The sequence below is a fragment of the Bufo bufo genome, chromosome 2 (genome assembly GCF_905171765.1).
Source record: "Bufo bufo chromosome 2, aBufBuf1.1, whole genome shotgun sequence".
In the NCBI taxonomy this organism is placed as follows: Eukaryota; Metazoa; Chordata; class Amphibia; order Anura; family Bufonidae; genus Bufo; species Bufo bufo.
The window spans coordinates 772,419,896-772,442,160 of NC_053390.1; the positions used below are offsets into that span (position 1 = coordinate 772,419,896).

At 47.4% G+C, this 22,265-nt stretch overlaps 1 protein-coding gene across 1 annotated transcript in view; it reads left to right on the plus strand.

Annotated features, from left to right (window-relative positions):
• The first annotated feature begins 341 nt into the window (after positions 1-341).
• The window catches only part of HS3ST1 (heparan sulfate-glucosamine 3-sulfotransferase 1), a 33,866-nt gene continuing 11,942 nt past the window's right edge, over positions 342-22,265 (plus strand). Inside the window, exon 1 of the mRNA XM_040419099.1 lies at positions 342-643. The gene's annotated coding sequence lies outside the window, so the exon portion shown is untranslated. The remainder of the gene's footprint in view (positions 644-22,265) is intronic.

Consider the following 22,265-nt stretch of genomic DNA (forward strand, 5'->3'; position numbering starts at 1 on the left):
TTTGCACAGTTCTCGGTCTTTGTCAGCGCACTCGGAGCTTTGTACCTCTATAACTACCCCTGTCATTCTATATATACATAGCCTTTCTACATGACTGATAACTTGTAGTATCACAAGACGCAGGGTGTGAACGCTCATCATCCGCTCCCCCGCACGCAGGTGTAGTCCTGCCTTTGTGCTCCCGCTGCTGCGGTGCGCGTATACCCCGCACACTACGGTAGTAGAGGAGGCTACAGCCGGGAGCACCCCGCAGAGGTACAACACTAGTGCTGAGTGCGGGGCAGGCAGCAGGCAGCGGGCAGCGGGCAGAAGTCAGCAAGCAGGAAGGCAGCAGTCAGTCAGCAAGCAGGAAGGCAGCAGTCAGTCAGCAAGCAGGCAGCACATGAGCTGAAGACTGCACTCCCTCAGTCACCGGCCACTGTCACCTGGGCGCATTGTATCAGCGGCACTCCCGGCAGGAGGGGGCGGGGCGGCCTCCTGAGGTGCGGGGCTGACAGGATGGGCGGGGAGACCTGCGCACGTCACACAGCCCGGACCTAGAAGAGGGCGCACGTCTGCTCGTGACAAGGGCACCTGCATGAGGTGCCAGGAGAGGTGCCAGCCATGAGCACAGCCCCGGTGTAGACGGCTCCCAGCACACCAGGTAAGTTCTCGGAGTAACTTTCCGGCTCACTGGAGACATACAGTACACCTACAGCCAGGGCTAGCTATGTGGCTGCTGCAGAACATCTTTGTAGAGCTTTTTACATGGGACTCCACTTAATTCAGGCAATCTATCTATCTATCTATCTATCTCATATCTGTCTATCTATCTATCTATCTATCTATCTATCTATCTATCTATCTATCTATTATCTATGTGTTATCTATCTATCTATCTATCTTACATATACAGACACATTGATATACCATAGACCTGGGGTCTCCTGCATTCCAGCTGCTGTAGAACTACAACTCCCAGCATGCAGACATGCTGGTCTGTTCTTCTAACTCCCACAGAAGTGATTGGCGTGGAGTGCGGGAGGTTGCTGAGCGCTGCCATCATCTCTTATAATGACTGGACATGAATTCTATAAATCCATTGAAGTTTTATTATTGGCTCTTTATTGCACGTTTTTCTGTTTGGAAATGTATAATTGTGTAATAGTTCTGTGTGTGACGGATGAGTCAGTGACCTGGATGCACACGCCACATACCGACGGCTGCCGATGATCATTTTGCTTATGGAGCTCTCAGCCAGTACGTTATATCGTTTATTATCCAGCACTTCTAGTTTCTTACGCCTTTTCTTATGTCCTGCTGTATTAATACAGTAAATCTGACAGCCGCAGCCCCAGTGGTTGACAGCTGCTGCGTCCTTACTGTGTGAACGATACATTTATTGGCTGTATGGCTTTTATTATGGCTGGTCACTTTCCAGGACTGACGGATCAGTGGACTAATCCCACCGCTGACAGAGGCATGGGGTGTGAGGTCTGCCATCCCTACAGCAGGAGGGGAATGGGGTGTGAGGTCTGCCATCCCTACAGCAGGAGGGGAATGGGGTGTGAGGTCTGCCATCCCTACAGCAGGAGGGGAATGGGGTGTGAGGTCTGCCATCCCTACCGCAGGCGGGGAATGGGGTGTGAGGTCTGCCATCCCTACAGCAGGCGGGGGGGGAATGGGGTGTGAGGTCTGCCATCCCTACAGCAGGAGGGGAATGGGGTGTGAGGTCTGCCATCCCTACAGCAGGAGGGGAATGGGGTGTGAGGTCTGCCATCCCTACAGCAGGAGGGGAATGGGGTGTGAGGTCTGCCATCCCTACAGCAGGAGGGGAATGGGGTGTGAGGTCTGCCATCCCTACAGCAGGCGGGGGGGGGGGGGGGAATGGGGTGTGAGGTCTGCCATCCCTACAGCAGGCGGGGAATGGGGCGTGAGGTCTGCCATCCCTACAGCAGGCGGGGAATGGGGCGTGAGGTCTGCCATCCCTACAGCAGGCGGGGAATGGGGTGTGAGGTCTGCCATCCCTACAGCAGGCGGGGAATGGGGCGTGAGGTCTGCCATCCCTACAGCAGGCGGGGAATGGGGCGTGAGGTCTGCCATCCCTACAGCAGGCGGGGAATGGGGCGTGAGGTCTGCCATCCCTACAGCAGGAGGGGAATGGGGCGTGAGGTCTGCCATCCCTACAGCAGGCGGGGAATGGGGTGTGAGGTCTGCCATCCCTACAGCAGGCGGGGAATGGGGCGTGAGGTCTGCCATCCCTACAGCAGGAGGGGAATGGGGTGTGAGGTCTGCCATCCCTACAGCAGGCGGGGAATGGGGTGTGAGGTCTGCCATCCCTACAGCAGGCGGGGAATGGGGTGTGAGGTCTGCCATCCCTACAGCAGGCGGGGAATGGGGTGTGAGGTCTGCCATCCCTACAGCAGGCGGGGAATGGGGTGTGAGGTCTGCCATCCCTACAGCAGGAGGGGAATGGGGTGTGAGGTCTGCCATCCCTACCGCAGGCGGGGAATGGGGTGTGAGGTCTGCCATCCCTACAGCAGGCGGGGGGGGAATGGGGTGTGAGGTCTGCCATCCCTACAGCAGGAGGGGAATGGGGTGTGAGGTCTGCCATCCCTACAGCAGGAGGGGAATGGGGTGTGAGGTCTGCCATCCCTACAGCAGGAGGGGAATGGGGTGTGAGGTCTGCCATCCCTACAGCAGGAGGGGAATGGGGTGTGAGGTCTGCCATCCCTACAGCAGGCGGGGGGGGGGGGGGAATGGGGTGTGAGGTCTGCCATCCCTACAGCAGGCGGGGAATGGGGCGTGAGGTCTGCCATCCCTACAGCAGGCGGGGAATGGGGCGTGAGGTCTGCCATCCCTACAGCAGGCGGGGAATGGGGTGTGAGGTCTGCCATCCCTACAGCAGGCGGGGAATGGGGCGTGAGGTCTGCCATCCCTACAGCAGGCGGGGAATGGGGCGTGAGGTCTGCCATCCCTACAGCAGGCGGGGAATGGGGCGTGAGGTCTGCCATCCCTACAGCAGGAGGGGAATGGGGCGTGAGGTCTGCCATCCCTACAGCAGGCGGGGAATGGGGTGTGAGGTCTGCCATCCCTACAGCAGGCGGGGAATGGGGCGTGAGGTCTGCCATCCCTACAGCAGGAGGGGAATGGGGTGTGAGGTCTGCCATCCCTACAGCAGGCGGGGAATGGGGTGTGAGGTCTGCCATCCCTACAGCAGGCGGGGAATGGGGTGTGAGGTCTGCCATCCCTACAGCAGGCGGGGAATGGGGTGTGAGGTCTGCCATCCCTACAGCAGGCGGGGAATGGGGTGTGAGGTCTGCCATCCCTACAGCAGGCGGGGAATGGGGTGTGAGGTCTGCCATCCCTACAGCAGGCGGGGAATGGGGCGTGAGGTCTGCCATCCCTACAGCAGGCGGGGAATTGGGTGTGAGGTCTGCCATCCCTACAGCAGGCGGGGAATGGGGTGTGAGGTCTGCCATCCCTACAGCAGGCGGGGAATGGGGTGTGAGGTCTGCCATCCCTACAGCAGGCGGGGAATGGGGTGTGAGGTCTGCCAATCCCTACAGCAGGCGGGGAATGGGGTGTGAGGTCTGCCATCCCTACAGCAGGCGGGGAATGGGGTGTGAGGTCTGCCATCCCTACAGCAGGCGGGGAATGGGGTGTGAGGTCTGCCAATCCCTACAGCAGGCGGGGAACTTCTAAGGCAGATTAGGACTTTTAACTAACTTTTAACCAACCCTGTTAAGTAAAGAGGGTTCCTCACCAAATGCATTTATAGCATAGCCAAGGGGCATCTCTTCTGGGACCTCCGCTCATCGGGAGAGCGGGTACACCTTGACCTCCTGCATGGATTGAGTGGAGAGGTGCCAGTGCATGCCCATAGCAAACCATGCCAAGCCTATAGGGGGTAACGGAAAGAGGTGGGCATCAAGTGCAGCCAAGTGAAAGGGACACTGATCTGGAGGAAGGTAGAAAGCCTAATGACTTATCGTTAACCCATTCTTGAAGGGTAAATGCACGTTAGGAGGGAGGTAGATTCTCTAAAATTGTACCAAAATGGCCAATAAAGGGGTCGTGACTTGTGTTCCGTCGCCTGTCATTTTCCCAGGTGAATATTTGATAGATATGAGAGATAGATATATAGATATGAGGTAGATAGATAATAAATGGGTAGATATGAGGGAGATAGATAGATAGATATGAGAGATGGATAGAGAAGGTGAAACATATGATCATTAGGGATTTGTCTGCTGGAAACATCACTAATTATAAGAATGGGGGTCCTTGAGTCCTGTGTATGATTGGAGGGGTGTTCTCCATGAGTTATCACTGCTCCATTTACACAATGGACTTGCAGACCCCTGTTCTCATGATCGTTGGGGGTACCAGTGATCACACGTTTATTAACTATTATCGTCTAATAGGGGACACATGTTCATGAGAAAACAAATTTAGATGATTCTGTCTGCCTGGTACCACCACTAGATGGAGCTAACGGCATATGGGTATACATTGGGGGAGATTTATCAAACTGGTGTAAAGTAGAACTGGTTTAGTTGCCCATAGCAACCAATCAGATTCCACCTTTCATTTTCACAGCTTCTTTGGAAAATAAAAGGATCAATCTGATTGGTTGCTGTGGGAAATTAAGCCATTTCTACTTCACACTAGTTTGATAAATGACCCCCATTGACTTCAATAATATCACAACATGCAGTAAATGTATAAGCGCCCCCTAGTGGCAGCTGCAAGAAGTATCATTTGTCTCCATGCAGGAGTTTTGTAGCTCAACCTTTTTCTAAAGATTGAAATTAAAATTTTATCAGCCCAGAATGTGAAGCCTAAAACATGGTGTTACAATGTGGAGATGATCCTCATTAAGCCATAGAGTCCTTCCACTATGCTGCCCATTACCGTGCTGAGTGTATGGGGCACCGAGGTCTGTGTCATGTATGGTCCAGCAGATTTTGGGAACATTGGGTCTCCACCAGCCACGGTTCATTTTAGGAGTTTTTTTTTCCCTGCAGTTGGCTGTTCATTTACTTTATGGGACTTATCATTTAGCACAAACACATGGCGGTTAATATGCAACTGTGCAAAAGTTGTAAAAAAGCGTTCGCCCTTGTGTGAGTAAATCTGCTATCATTCATCATGAGCGGACCTTTGCTCTGCCAACAAGAATCCAGCCTGTGAGGCCATTAGAACGAAGAGGAGCTGCTAATGTATGGAAGTGTTTCTGGAGGCTCTGAGAACTGAAGATGTGGAGGTAGGACCGTCCTCTCCGCCATGTTTTACATACAGTCCTATCTCTGGGCAGCACGTTAGAGAGCAGGAGGAGCTGAGCAGACGGATATACTGTACAGTTTTGTGGGAAACATTTCAGGATAACTCGCCCGCCTCCAGCAATAGTATGGCAAGATGAACGAGCAAGTGGATTGTTTTTCTTTAATTACCCACAAGTCACAAAAGATGCCGAAAGTGCTCCCCGTTTACATCACGTCGGATTATCTTGGACGATACCGCTTGCAGCACTTTAACAGTTAATTCTTAAAGGGGCTATCCCATCTTAGACAATGGGGGCATATCGCTAGGATATGCCCCCATTGTCTGATAGGTGCGGGTCACACCTCTAGGACCCGCACCTACAAGGAGAAAGGAACCGGGGAAAGTTGTGGCTGAAGGACCCCGGCTTTCCCATTTCCCAGCTCACCACCAGGCGCAGCTTCCCGCCTCTCCCATTGAAGTGAATGGGAGCGCACCGCTCCCGTTCTCCTTGTAGGTGCAGGTCCCAGAGGTGGGACCCGCACCTATCAGACAATGGGGACATATTCTAGCGATATGCCCCCATTGTCTAAGATGGGATAACTCCTTTAACTGGGCCTGAAGACTGGCATCAAAGTGGGCAGACGGACACTTTTCACTGATCTGAATAAGTAACTGGTGTTTTTAAGGGGTTAAATGAAATCGGACCACTGATTTCGCACTGCCAACATACAGAGGGTGATGTCCAGCATCAGATACAGTGGAGTTCAGCCTGGCCCGAACAGGTTCTGGGCATGAAAACTGGCATCAAAGTGGGCAGAAGGACTTATTGGAGGCGGGCTACTTTTTTCGTAGGCCACCCTGTATTTTATTCATTTGGATCTCTGGTTATTATGCATTTAGGAGTCCAGTGGGTGGTCCTACTTCGTGATTGACAGTTTTCCCTACACGACCGGCAAACAGATTAGGACTGCCCAGTGGACTCCTAAACCTTTAAATCGATGAATTACAAATTACAATGAATCATTTTTCAAAAAACGATATGTCCATCTGCTCAGCTCCTCCTGCTCCATAACATGCTGCACATGCAACGTTCAGAATCCCTTTAAGCCGATCATGCAGCAGAAAAAGAGTGATTAAGACCATTTCTTGTTGGCCATTGGCCACTTTTCGCTGGCCGAACAGGCGTGACAGATGCCAAACAATGGCAATATCGGCGGTTGTCCGGTGCTGTAGCTCAAAAGTCGTTCGTGCCAAATGACCTCTGCGTTGCCGGATACACGTAGCCTTACAGACTATTACATTGCCATGACTAGAAGCGATGACCATTGATAAGTTGTCGATTTATTAACTCACGCCATTGTCATCCAAAATGTGAACGGTCACAGACCAACCCTTGAAGAACAAGTCGTTGCGAAACCGCCCGTTCAGCCTGGCTATAATGGCTGCTGTAGAGTTCTGCTCCGCTCAGCTTCGTCGTAGCCGTCTTTGTGGTCCGCAAAACAAAACACTGATATCGGCTGCCTTTTTTGCAGGGCCACAGAATGGGCTTCTGGATGTGGACAGCACGGGTCTGCTGTCCGCGATGAATGTATCCGCATCTGATCTGCCAAAAATGTGCCGCGTGCATGAGGCCTTAGTGTCTGGCTATTGTTCCGTACTACTATTCTGTTACTGTACTGCTCCTCTATAATACTTCTCACTACTCCAGACATGTAAAGCTTTAGGCTACTTTCACACTAGCGTTTTCAATTCCGCAATTGCGATCCGTCATAGGATCTGAATAGCGGGGAAAACGCTTCAGTTTTGTCCCCATTCATTGTCAATGAGGACAAAACTGAACTGAACGAAACCGGAGCGCACCAGAATGCATTCCGTTTGATTGCGTCCCATGCAAGCAGCGTTTTTTCTGTCCGCGATGTGGTGCGGAGCAAGACTGATCCGTCCTTACACACAATGTAAGTCCATGGGGACGGATCCGTTTTTCTCTGACACAATCGAAAACTGATCCGTCCCCCATTGACTTTCAATGGTGTTCATGACGGATCCGTCATGGCTATAGAAGACATAATACAACCGGATCCGTTCATGACGGATCCAGTCGGTTGTATTCTTGCAGGCATCCTCAAACTGCGGCCCTTCAGCTGTTGCAACCATTTTTATAATGGCAGTCTATGGTGTCGCACTGCAACATACTGCGACGCAACAGTCGCAGAAAATCCATTCGAGATGGATTTTTCTGCGACTGTTGCGTCGCAGTCGCAGCATGTCGCATGTTGCAGTGCGACGCCATAGACTGACACAAATGTCGTCGTGTAGACGTAGACTTACTCAATAACGCTTCCAGCAAGTAAACTTGCCCAGTGTGGTTTGCATACATTGTACCCTGGCTCATGTAGGCATCGCAAGCCCTGCGCTTGTAGGGATGCTGGGGGTTGGAATGCATGTGACATTCCTACATTGACAGCATTCCTGATGGGGGTTGCTGCATTTATTGCCTTTTTTCTTTTCTATTATTTTTTCTTTTTTTTTGCCCAGAAAGCTCTCCATAGCAGACTATTTCACTGATTATTGTTGATTGCAATATTTTTTTTGTAGCTTGTCTTGTTTTACATCGTTTGTGGTACTTATCAGATTTCCGTTTTGCATGAGGATGGAAATAGGATTATTATTGTTAGCTGACAGGACATGGAAGTCGTACCTCCGCCGCCGTAAGATCTGTTTCTACTTAGCCGATTACAGCAAGCTCTGCCTACATGCGAGCCGTCTGTATCATTAGATGCTGAGGTTTAGGGTCCTCGCTGTCAATCTGCAGCAGCTGGTTAAGGGGTTGACGGCCCTTTTGGATTGCATGGGTCCCCTGAATAAAGTTGACGTAGATGGGGGCAGGGGGTCTCATCAGCAGTGGACAGCAGCTTTATGTGCTGTAATAGGAGACTATATTACATTACTGTACCTCCTTTGAAGAGAACTGGCACCCATTGATTTCTATATTTGCTGATATCCCTCCAAACAAAAGACCCCACTCTGGTCATGCGTGACAAGCTATATGTCTCATCAAAAAAGTGGCGAGATGCTTACACTCAATAAGAAAAAATAAAAACATACAGGATGACCTATTTTAATTTTATTTATTTTTTTTAATCTCTCCTCGACATGCCTTACCATGGATTTCACCATCTGTATTGCTTGCATTAAAACCAGCACAGACCTAAAAACTTGTGTCCATCATAGATTAAATGATGGATCCTGCTTCTTGTCTTGGAGTAGAACATTGTCTTATTCTTACAACTGGAAATAGTTAATTTTTTATTATTAAAGGTGCCCATACATCTTCACTTGGCCCATACACATACATCTATCATCCAGCCTGGGCCCCTGTGATAAATCTGGTGCAGGTCTAGACACTAGCGGCAGGGGAGTCCGGCGGCGGAACAGGCTGTCGGATCCGTCCTGCCTCTAGTTCACGTGTGCCCCCGGACTGCCGCTCCGTCCCCCTTGACTAGCTCTACATGAGTGTACAAGTATGTATTCTGAATGGGGAGAGAGGAGAAAACCGCTGAAGGACACTTCTGGCGGTGGTTTATTGAAAGAGAGAGCCAAAGGATTGGGTGAAAAAATTCAATTTTCCCAACCCTTCTCTTTCCAGGGGAGAATCGTTGGTCCCCCTTTTACAATACTGCATTGGCCAGTCCTGACCAAATCGCTATGTTCAGCTGACAGTACAACTAATGTATATGGGGACCGTAAGACACAGAGGACCCTTCGGTGCTGGGAACCAGAAGAGGACACGAAGAAGAAGTGGATCTTTTTTTTAAATTTTTTTATTTCAGCAATGATTAACAACCCGTTTCAGAGGATAAAACCCCCTTCTGTAGGGTCAGACTGGCCAGAGAGGCTACCAGAGGCTTCTAAAAGATTTCCCCCTCTTTCCAATCTCTTCTTATGATGCTGGTTGGAGATTTTGCTGTCGGAGATCCCTCGCAGACATCAAACTGTTCTCTGAAGCCTCGGAGCACAGTGTACATCCTGCACAATGAAATAACCTCGGCTGAAAATTGGAAATGTATTTGCAGAACATCCATTTCATAGTGTGGGAAATGGAAAAGAAAACTGTAACAGGCTAGAGCACAAATCAATAACTGTACTTTACAAGTAGCATCTTTGTGCTTGTGTAATGTAAGACCTCTTGTCTACGGTGACCTTCAAACACGACCCACCGCGGCGGCAGTGCAGCTCAGTGCAGAGTGCAACGTTGGAAGCTACGAGACAATGGCGGTTTTAGTCGTATCGGCTCCTGATTCAGTTTTGGCAATGAAGCAAGGACAAATTACCGTATGTGGCTGAAGTAACTTTCAGATTTATTTTAGATTCAGTACCAACTAGGGAGTACAGCAAATCTCAAAACCCTGGTATACGGGGGCTTCAAGCCCTGGTTAAGCCTGATTCCCACATCCGTGTCCGTGCTCAAATCCGTGAGCAGGTGGTCAGTGATGCATCCGTGTTGGGTCCGCATGTCTGTTTTTTGCTGTCCGTGTTTCACTAACACTGAACAGCTGAAAAATAATTTTAAAGCATCTCTTCCTAATTTCCTGTGAAGCACGGATACAACACGGATGGCATCCGTGGTTTTTACGGAGCCATAGACTATAATGGACGTGATGGATCCGTGAACACGGACAAAATAGAGCGTGCATCCGTGCTGAAAACACGGACCGTGCTAAAACACTGATGTCTGAGAACACATATGTGGAGAACACATATAGCACACGTCCGTGGAACACTGAGGTGTGAATGAGGCTTAAGTAAAGTACAAGTTCCCTGTTGGAAATACTGACTAGATAGAAGTGCCATAAAGACATCTGTACATTTTGGTTTTTAGGGTGTCCATTTCCTTCTGATGTTACATTTTTGACTAGCAGGTGGCTAAGGATACTTTAACACTTGCGTTTTTCTTTTCTGGGTTTGAGTTCCGTCCTAGGGGCTCAATACCGGAAAAGAACTGATCAGTTTTATCCCCATGCATTCTGAATGGAGAGCAATCTGTTCAGGATGCATCAGGATGTCTTCAGTTCAGTCTTTTTGACTGATCAGGACAGAAAGAAAACCGCAGCATGCTACGGTTTTATCTCCGGCCAAAAAAACTGAAGACTTGCCTGAATGTATTTTTTTCCATAGGAATGTATTAGTGCCAGATCCGGTATTCATGAACAAAATAAATGCCGGATCCGTTTTTTCCGGATGACACCGGAAAGACGGATCCGGCATTTAAATGCATTTGTAAGACTGATCAGGATCCTGACTTGACTAGTGTTGAGCGAACTTGTGTTTTAAGTTCGGCGTCTAAAGTTCGGGTTATCGAAGTATCCCGTTATGGATTCCGCTACCACGGACCATAATGGAATTTAGAATCCATAACGGGATACTTCGATAACCCGAACTTTAGACGCCGAACTTAAAACACAAGTTCGCTCAACACTAGTTTTGACGGCTCAGACAGGCAGTTTTGGCGACGGAACTGCTTGCCGGATCACTCTGCCGCAAGTGTGAAAGTAGCCTAAGGGGTAGGGTATATCCAAAGGAGAGGCTACACATTATTTGCCTCCTATTGCAGACAATAGTGGGGAGGCTCTTTCTGCAGCCAGTTGTCTTAGGCTTCGTTCACACAGTCAGTGTTCGGTCAGTGATTTCCATCAGTGATTGTGAGCCAAAACCAGGTTCGGCTCTAAACAAAGAACAGGAGCAGATCCTTCCCTTATACCTTATGTCTGTGGAGGCTCTAATCCTGGTTTTGGCTCACAATCACTGATGGAAAACACTGACCGAAAACTGACTGTGTGAATGAGGCATTACAGCCAGAGGGCCAGACAGTGAGGAGAGGTAAAGCTGATCTACTATATAGAAGAATCCTCCATATGTTTCTCAGTTTTGATAGTATTTTTATGTATTTTATTTTTATTTATTTTTTGTCGATCCCTGTTTTGGGGACTTGAAGTTATGATTTCCGCTTGGGTAAATTTCTATCTGGATAAAGCGGTAATATGTAGACTAGCTTTCTGAGCAGATCTCAGTGTGGTGAAGCTATAGTACATGGAGCGTATGATATGTAGATGCTAGGACACATCTCTGCCCTCAGCATGTCTAGCCCTGTCAGTCAAAGTTAAGGGGGGAGTGTGCAGAGCACAGGGGGTGTTACAAAGCAGTGCTCAAAGGATTCAGCCCCACCCCCTGGTGCTCCAACGTGCTCATTTGCATATGAATACAACAAGTTTAGCACACAGACAAAAGAATTAGTGGCAGTATTTCTGGTTTAATAGGGTTGATCCTGGTGACAGAGCCACTTTAATATGCAGATTAGGCCTTTGGTGCAATGAGGTTGTCACCTTTGCACCAGTGTTTTTATCAGGTGAACCACAGCTATGTGTCTGTGCAGACATTTTGATTGAGAGGTCGCTGGTGACATGTTCCCTTTAACTTTATCTGGGTGACAACCATTTGAGTCAATGATGCTACATGTACTGAAGTGGTCACAGGAGGATTTGCCTGCCAGGCTGCTCCGCCATGGTGGCATATCATAGGCAGGATCACATCATTGCCATCTATTGTAGAGTGTAGTGAGGCCCTTAGGCAGCTCTGCAAGTGGGGGCTGCACATAAAAGAATTCCTATTGTACAAAATATTAAAATGACCTCTATAAATGAATAGAATTGACGGTAAAGTGCATTCAGACTTCATATATTGCTATGTCAGTATGAAGTAGTAAAGATTTAGTAAACTGTAACAAAACCTATTTGTAACGTAACAATCGATGTGAGTGATGAATATCCTATTGATCCAAATAAGTCACATTGGGCCTGAGAACCCCAGGGATTAATCCATCCTTACACGTCCAACCAGAGATATAGGGACGCTAGCAATTGTTGTCCGGGCTGTTGAATGAAAAAGTTCTGCTGCCGCAGTGTTGGATCCACTGATGGCCGATGGGTGTGCAGAATCTCCGCGCTTTTAGTCTTTCATGGAGATAAGTCAATGAATTGTGTGTGAATACTGCACTAATCCAAATCAAGGAGGTAACTGTCCTGCAATTACACACATCAGTCAGTAACACCTATATCCATCAACAGGTAGTGGATCCAACTAGCCTTCCGAGTAGCATTATGGCTCCGGCTACATGGCGACACTGGTCGCAGCCAGGATTGAAGTATAGTATAGCAATGATCCCATTCAAATGAATGAGATTGCAGTAAGAGGCTTGCGCTGTGATCCCATTCATTTCTATGGGATCAACGCTACGCTGCAATCCTGGCCACAACCAGTGTCACCATTTTGCCCTAGCCTTAAGGCGTTGTCTCACTTCATCAAATGGCATTTGTCACATAGACAGTGGTACCTTGGAATCAAACCAGAGTTTTTTCTTTTTTACAGTAGAAATTGATTTCTGAAGTTATTATGCAAAGTAATAACTTCGGCTCATAGGAGCCAATACATTCTAATACTGTACGGAGCGCTTGCTTCGTACAGTATTCAAAGTATTATGCGAATTGACTTCAGATGTTTCATCCGAAGTCGTTTCGCTCATCCCTCGTCGTGACGTCACTGGCCTGTGACCAAAGGAAAGATCATCAGTAAGAAAAAGGCAGAGCATCCCTTTAAGGCCTCATGCACACGACCGTGCCGTTTTTTTTTGCGGTCCGCAAACCGTGCGGAATGGAACGGGCGGCCCATTGTAGACATGCCTATTCTTGTCCGCAAAATGGACAATAATAGGACATGCTATATTTTTTATTTTTTTTGCGGGGCCTCAGAACGGAGCAACGGATGCGGACAGCACACGGAGTGCTGTCCGCATCTTTTGCGGCCCCCATTAAAGTGAATGGGTCCGCATCCGAGCCGGACCATAACTACGGTCGTGTGCATGAGGCCTAACTTTGTCTACATGATAAATGCATGATAAACTGAAGTGAGACAACCCTTTTAGGGTGGAATAATCTAATTATATTAAATCCTTGCTCTCAGTGTCTGTGCATAGGTACTCGCCATACCATTACGTTTTCAGAAGCTTGTACTCTGAGGAGGAGAGGAGATCCCAGCAGTGCTTGGAACTACAGCGGGTCGTAGGAAATCCTCACACTATCCATAGGTCACACATTCAGCCATACAGTCTATAAGGAGTTATCACCGATCCTGGGGGTGAGAGCAGATGGCCAGCTATATAATATATATAATATAATACAGCTGATGCTGGCACAGCCTCTGAGCCATCCTGCTGTAATAGTACGTGTCAGAGCGCTGCCTATCTGCTTGCAACAAGTTTCTATTACGGCACTGAGCGAGAAGGGGTTAAAAATAGAGAACCCGTTAGTGTCGATTAGTCACAAGACAAGCCGTGTGCACTCAGGTCACTTACACAAATCTTCCCATAAATCAATCCATTCACTTTTATTTTTTTCCGGAACGATAATTCCACACCTGCAAGCGGTCCGTGCCCAGCATGAGGCTTTGATGCCAAGTTTACCCAGTGTTAAACCTGTTCCAGCTGCAGCGTGTGTTTTGTAGCCAACAGTTAGGCCCCTTTCACAGGGGCGAGTATTCCGGACCCATTCATTTCTATGAGCTGTGCACATGAGCGGTGATTTTCACGCATCACTTCTGCGTTGCGTGTAAATCGCAGCATGCTCTATATTGTGCGATTTCCACGCAACGCAGGTCCCATAGAAGTGAATGGGGCTGCGTGAAAATCGCAAGCAAGTGCGGATGCGGTGCGATTTTCATGCGCGGTTGCTAGGAGACGATCGAGATGGAGACCCGATCATTTTATTATTTTTCCTTATAACATGGTTATAAGGGAAAATAATAGCATTCTGAATACAGAATGCATAGTAAAACATCGCTGGAGGGGTTAAAAAAATAATAATTTAACTCACCTTAATCCACTTGCTCGCGCAGCCCGGCTTCTCTTCTGTCTCCTTCTTTGCTGATTGCAGGAAAAGGACCTGTGGTGACGTCACTCCGGTCATCACATGATCCATCACCATGGTAAAAGATCATGTGATGGACCATGTGATGACCGGAGTGACGTCACCACAGGTCCTTTTCCTGCAATCAGCAAAGAAGAGAAGAGATGCCGGCTGCGCGAGCAAGTGGACTAAGGTGAGTTAAATTATTATAATTTTTTTTTTTTTAACCCCTCCAGCCCTATTGTACTATGCATTCTGTATTCAGAATGCTATTATTTTCCCTTATAACCATGTTATAAGGTAAAATAATACAATCTACACAACCCCGATCCCAAACCCGAACTTCTGTGAAGAAGTTCGGGTTTGGGTACCAAACATGCCGATTTTTCTCACGTGCGTGCAAAACGCATTACAATGTTTTGCACTCGCGCGGAAAAATTGCGCATTTTCCCGCAACGCACCGCCTCTTATCCGGGCCAAAAATATGATGCCCTTGTGAAAGGGGCCTTAAAGGTGTTGTGTCCTAGGAAAGGGGATTTCTCCAGATCTCAGGTGGTAGGTTAAGGTAAGCCCTGCTGGTGCTGTGGATCTTGTGTAGCAATGCAATGCCGTGTACGTCAGTGACATCAGATACATGAATATGGTCTCTGCTGGGATTTTGACTACTTCTTGGGCACAGGGTTGCCAGCCAGAATTTTATCTTTTTTATGGATAACTTATGCAAAAATCACAGACATCAAAAAAAATTTACTGACAAATTGCTAAACCATAATGAATGATAAAGATTATAAGGATAATACTCCATCTGGCTGGGGTCTCGTGTAGGCCCCAGACCAGCCTTGAGTAATTTCCAGCGAGGCGCAGCCTGCTGGTCAATGTCAGAATAGCACTGACATTAAAATGCAATGCACTATAGGGATAGTGCATTGCATTTTAACCACCTCCGGACCGCCTAACGCAGGATTGCGTTCCGGAGGTGGCAGCGCTGCGCAGAGTCACGCATATACGCGTCATCTCGCGAGACGCGAGATTTCGCTCCAAGCCGGCCCGCGCATGCGCATCGCGGGCCGGCAAAATTCAAAGAACAAGTTCGTCACCAGCCTGCCAGCAACGATCATTGGCTGGCAGGCTGGCGATTTTCAAAAAATCCAATCCAAAGTCATATAACAGATCATATTAGTAAATATGATCTGTTATATGGCTTGTCTGCTCCTGTGCTGGTCCTTTTCGTCGGTTGGATCCAGCACAGGAGCAGACTGAACTGTGAGTACACCAAACACTACACCTTAGCCCCAGATCACCCACCTGCACCCCAATTAACCCTTTGATCACCCCTTTGATCGCCCCTGTCAATCACTAGTGAAAGGAAAAAAAGTGATCAGTGTAAACTGTCACTTTTTTTTTTTCACTGGTATTGGCTGTTAGGTTTTAGGGATAGTTTAGGCCCCTTGGTTAGGTAGTTAGCGTCAGTTAGCGCCCACCCCACCGCACCGCAGTCACTTTTATTCGCTGTTTAGCGTATCGCTAATCAGCATTTGTACTTTTATAGTATCTGTAAGTGATCAAAACTGATCACGGTCAGATCTATAATAGTATTAGTGTCACCTTAGCTCGCCCTCCACCCAAAACGCAGTGTTTGCCCGATCAGGCCTGATCGGTCGCCCACACGTGCGTTCACCCACGCCCGCCCCACCGCAGTGACAAAAAATTATTATTTTTTGATCACTGCACATTCATTTTACACGCACTGCGGCGATAAAAAAATCAGTTTTGATATTTTTTATCAACCGCAGCAGCCTCCGGTACTTCGCTAGCCTCCCCTTTGTAAGACAGGTTTGCTTTTTTTCTTGGGTAGTCTCAGGGAATACCCCTAAATTTAGTAGTCCAAAATGTCAAACAGGGGGTATTCTTCTGAAGAGGCCTACAGGATTCTGACCCAGTCGGATGAGGAGTGGGAACCCTCATCTGACGAATCTAGCGGGTCAGAATATGAACCTGTGGAAAGCAGTGGCTCTCTGACCCAAAGTTCGGACGAGGAGGTGGAGGTCCCTGGCAGCACCAGGCGTACCCGGCCCCATGTCGCTAGACCACAGGTTACGCAGGATCCGCTTCAAGAGCAGCAGAGTGGGGCTGTCGCTGCCGGATCACGTGGTGAGGCATACACCAGCAGCGCAGCCCTTCCTGGACCTAGTACCAGCACTGCCGTACAACCTGGTGAAGTAGCGAGCACCAGAAGGGCAGTTGAAGCTGGTACGGTGGCACGTGCAATAGTTACCCCGTCGCAGCCACCGCAAAGACGGGCCCGTAGAGCCCCTAGAGTCCCTGAGGTGCTGGCAAATCCTGATTGGCAGTCACCAACTTCAGCCGCACCAGTAGTTCCCCCTTTCACCGCCCAGTCTGGAGTTCGGGTTGAGACGGCTCAAATCGGTTCGGCCCTGGGATTTTTTGAGCTGTTCTTGACTGCGGAGCTCTTGGACTTAGTCGTGGCAGAGACCAACCAGTATGCCACACAATTTATAACCGCTAACCCGGGAAGCTATTATGCCCAGCCTTTCCGGTGGAAACCAGTCCAAGTTTCCGAGCTTAAAATTTTTTTGGGCCTTCTCCTCAACATGGGCCTGACAAAAAAGCATGAATTGCGGTCATATTGGTCAACGCACCCAATTCATCACATGCCCATGTTCTCTGCTGCTATGTCCAGGACACGATTTGAGACCATCCTACGTTTTCTGCATTTTAGCGACAATACCACCTCCCGTCCCAGAGGCCACCCTGCTTTTGACCGGCTCCACAAAATTCGGCCCCTCATAGACCATTTCAACCTGAAATTTGCAGATTTGTATACCCCTGAGCAAAACATCTGCGTAGACGAGTCCCTAATACATTTTACCGGGCGCCTTGGCTTCAAACAATACATCCCAAGCAAGCGTGCCCGGTATGGGGTCAAATTGTATAAGCTCTGTGAAAGGGCCACAGGCTATACCCACAAATTTCGGATCTATGAGGGAAAAGATCAGACCCTGGAGCCGGTCGGTTGCCCTGACTACCTGGGGAGCAGTGGGAAGACAGTCTGGGACTTGGTGTCACCCTTATTCGGCAAGGGGTACCATCTTTATGTGGACAATTTCTACACAAGTGTGGCCCTCTTTAGGCATTTGTTTCTAGAACGGATTTGCGCCTGTGGCACCATGCGAACTAGTCGCGTGGGCTTCCCCCAACGGCTTGTAACCACCCGTCTTGCAAGGGGGCAGAGGGCTGCCTTGTGTAACGAAGAACTGCTCGCGGTGAAATGGAGAGACAAGCGTGACGTTTACATGCTCTCCTCCATTCACGCAGACACGACAATCCAAATTGAGCGAGCAACCCGTGTCATTGAAAAGCCCCTCTGTGTCCACGACTATAATGCGCTCATGGGAGGGGTGGACTTCAATGACCAGATGTTGTCTCCGTATTTAGTTTCCCGCAGAACCAGACGCTGGTATAAGAAGGTGTCTGTATATTTAATTCAATTGGCGCTCTACAATAGTTTTGTTCTCTACAGTAAGGCTGGGAGAACAGGATCCTTCCTCAAATTCCAGGAAGAGATCATCGAGAACCTCCTTTACCCAGGAGGTTCCGTGGCCCCATCCACCAGTGTAGTTAGCCGTCTACACGAGCGACATTTCCCCAGTGTCGTTCCTGGTACCTCAACCCAACCGTCACCCCGAAAAAGATGTCGTGTCTGTAGCAGGAGTGGAATAAGGCGTGACACCCGCTATTTCTGTCCTGACTGTGCTGACCACCCTGCCCTATGCTATGGAGAGTGTTTCCGGAAGTACCACACACAGGTACACCTAGCATAGGGATCACATCTCACCAGGACAGGCACACAGGGCTATTAGAGCCCATTCACTCACAGCTGCTGCAAACCTCTCCTTTCACCTGGGATAAAGTGCATAATGTACTTCGCCGCATCTTTGGGCGATTTGCGCTTTGCACATTGTCCCATGGGGAAGGAGAGGTTTGTTCTATAAAAGGTAAAAAAAACTAAACAAAAAAAAAAATACCGGTAAGTAAAAAAGTTAAATGTTCAGTTAAAAAAGTTTAAAAAAAGTTTCTATGTTCTGTTCAACAGTTAATAAAGTTATTGCTTTGCGGCCTGGTTTTTTCTTTTTTGTTTTGTTTTTTTTACCTTTCAGGTGGACCAACCGATCGACTAGCTGCAGCACTGATGTGCATTCGGACAGAAGCATTGCGCTGCTGTCAGATTACACGCAAGTCGGTGTATGCGGCGCTGCAAGACGAGATTTCTCCTCTGCAGTAAAAGATACGTTTGCCGAGGCATATGAGCTGAGGAGGTGGCGGTGTTCATATACTTTGGCAAACACTTTGTATATATAAAAAAAAAAATCCCGGCAATGATTTATTCATCCACATCGATTGATGTGAATGGAGAAATCTGGTTTGCCAGGGCATACGAGCTGAAGTGGGTATGGATGTTGGGCGGAGCTCCTATGTCCTGGCAGACGCCTTTCCCCTCCTTTTTCTTTTTTTGGCAGAGATTTTTTCATCCACATTGATCGATGCGAATGAAGAAATCTGTGCCGTTCATTTTTTTCTTTCAGCCCAGAGGCTGAACGGAAAAAAAAAATCTCATTACCCGTATGCTCAATATAAGGAGAATAGCAGAAACTCCTAATGCTGGGCATACATGTAATGATTGCGGAGACCCTCAAATGCCAGGGCAGTACAAACACCCCACAAATAACACCATTTTGGAAAGAAGACACCCCAAGGTATTCGCTGAGGGGCATATTGAGTCCATGAAAGATTGAAATTTTTGTCCCAAGTTAGCGGAAAGGGAGACTTTGTGAGAACAAAATCAAAAAAATCAATTTCCGCTAACTTGTGCCAAATTTTTTTTTTTTCAATGAACTCGCCATGCCCCTCATTGAATACCTTGGGGTGTCTTCTTTCCAAAATGGGGTCACATGTGGGGTATTTATACTGCCCTGGCATTTTAGGGGCCCCAAAGCGTGAGAAGAAGTCTGGTATCCAAATGTCTAAAAATGCCCTCCTAAAAGGAATTTGGGCACCTTTGCCCACCTAGGCTGCAAAAAAGTGTCACACATGTGGTATCTCCGTATTCAGCAGAAGTTGGGGAATATGTTTTGGGGTGTCATTTTACATATACCCATGCTGGGTGAGATAAATATCTTGGTCAAATGCCAACTTTGTATAAAAAAAATGGGAAAAGTTGTCTTTTGCCAAGATATTTCTCTCACCCAGCATGGGTATATGTAAAAAGACACCCCAAAACACATTCCCCACCTTCTCCTGAGTACGGAGATACCAGATGTGTGACACTTTTTTGCAGCCTAGGTGGGCAAAGGGGCCCACATTCCAAAGAGCACCTTTCGGATTTCACAGGTCATTTACCTACTTACCAGACATTAGGGCCCCTGGAAAATGCCAGGGCAGTATAACTACCCCACAAGTGACCCCATTTTGGAAAGAAGACACCCCAAGGTATTCCGTGAGGGGCATGGCAAGTTCCTAGAATTTTTTATTTTTTGTCACAAGTTAGTGGAAAATTATGATTTTTTTTTTTTTTTTTTCATACAAAGTCTCATATTCCACTAACTTGTGACAAAAAATAAAAATTTCCATGAACTCACTATGCCTATCAGCGAATACCTTGGGGTCTCTTCTTTCCAAAATGGGGTCACTTGTGGGGTAGTTATACTGCCCTGGCATTCTAGGGGCCCAAATGTGTGGTAAGGAGTTTGAAATCAAATTCAGTAAAAAATGACCTATGAAATCCAAAAGGTGCTCTTTGGAATGTGGGCCCCTTTGCCCACCTAGGCTGCAAAAAAGTGTCACACATCTGGTATCCCCGTACTCAGGAGAAGTTGAGGAATGTGTTTTGGGGTGTCTTTTTACATATACCCATGCTGGGTGAGATAAATATCTTGGTCAAATGCCAACTTTGTATAAAAAAATGGGAAAAGTTGTCTTTTGCCAAGATATTTCTCTCACCCAGCATGGGTATATGTAAAATGACACCCCAAAACACATTCCCCACCTTCTCCTGAGTACGGAGATACCAGATGTGTGACACTTTTTTGCAGCCTAGGTGGGCAAAGGGGCCCATATTCCAAAGAGCACCTTTCGGATTTGACAGGTCATTTTTTTCAGAATTTGATTTCAAACTCCTTACCACACATTTGGGCCCCTAGAATGCCAGGGCAGTATAACTACCCCACAAGTGACCCCATTTTGGAAAGAAGACACCCCAAGGTATTCCGTGAGGGGCATGGCAAGTTCCTAGAATTTTTTATTTTTTGTCACAAGTTAGTGGAAAATGATGATTTTTTTTTTTTTTTTTTTTTTCATACAAAGTCTCATATTCCACTAACTTGTGACAAAAAATAAAAATTTCCATGAACTCACTATGCCCATCAGCGAATACCTTGGGGTGTCTTCTTTCCAAAATGGGGTCACTTGTGGGGTAGTTATACTGCCCTGGCATTCTAGGGGCCCAAATGTGTGGTAAGGAGTTTGAAATCAAATTCTGAAAAAAATGACCTGTCAAATCCGAAAGGTGCTCTTTGGAATATGGGCCCCTTTGCCCACCTAGGCTGCAAAAAAGTGTCACACATCTGGTATCTCCGTACTCAGGAGAAGGTGGGGAATGTGTTTTGGGGTGTCATTTTACATATACCCATGCTGGGTGAGAGAAATATCTTGGCAAAAGACAACTTTTCCCATTTTTTTATACAAAGTTGGCATTTGACCAAGATATTTATCTCACCCAGCATGGGTATATGTAAAAAGACACCCCAAAACACATTCCTCAACTTCTCCTGAGTACGGGGATACCAGATGTGTGACACTTTTTTGCAGCCTAGGTGGGCAAAGGGGCCCACATTCCAAAGAGCACCTTTTGGATTTCATAGGTCATTTTTTACTGAATTTGATTTCAAACTCCTTACCACACATTTGGGCCCCTAGAATGCCAGGGCAGTATAACTACCCCACAAGTGACCCCATTTTGGAAAGAAGAGACCCCAAGGTATTCGCTGATGGGCATAGTGAGTTCATGGAAGTTTTTATTTTTTGTCACAAGTTAGTGGAATATGAGACTTTGTATGAAAAAAAAAAAAAAAAAAAAAATCATAATTTTCCACTAACTTGTGACAAAAAAGAAAAAATTCTAGGAACTCGCCATGCCCCTCACGGAATACCTTGGGGTGTCTTCTTTCCAAAATGGGGTCACTTGTGGGGTAGTTATACTGCCCTGTCATTCTAGGGGCCCAAATGTGTGGTAAGGAGTTTGAAATCAAATTCTGAAAAAAATGACCTGTCAAATCCGAAAGGTGCTCTTTGGAATATGGGCCCCTTTGCCCACCTAGGCTGCAAAAAAGTGTCACACATCTGGTATCTCCGTACTCAGGAGAAGGTGGGGAATGTGTTTTGGGGTGTCATTTTATATATACCCATGCTGGGTGAGATAAATATCTTGGTCAAATGCCAACTTTGTATAAAAAAATGGGAAAAGTTGTCTTTTGCCAAGATATTTCTCTCACCCAGCATGGGTATATATAAAATGACACCCCAAAACACATTCCCCACCTTCTCCTGAGTACGGAGATACCAGATGTGTGACACTTTTTTGCAGCCTAGGTGGGCAAAGGGGCCCATATTCCAAAGAGCACCTTTCGGATTTGACAGGTCATTTTTTTCAGAATTTGATTTCAAACTCCTTACCACACATTTGGGCCCCTAGAATGCCAGGGCAGTATAACTACCCCACAAGTGACCCCATTTTGGAAAGAAGAGACCCCAAGGTATTTCGTTATGGGCATAGTGAGTTCATAGAAGTTTTTATTTTTTGTCACAAGTTAGTGGAATATGAGACTTTGTAAGAAAAAAAAAAAAAAAAAAAAAAATCATCTTTTTCCGCTAACTTGTGACAAAAAATAAAAAGTTCTATGAACTCACTATGCCCATCAGCGAATACCTTAGGGTGTGTACTTTCCGAAATGGGGTCATTTGTGGGGTGTTTGTACTGTCTGGCCATTG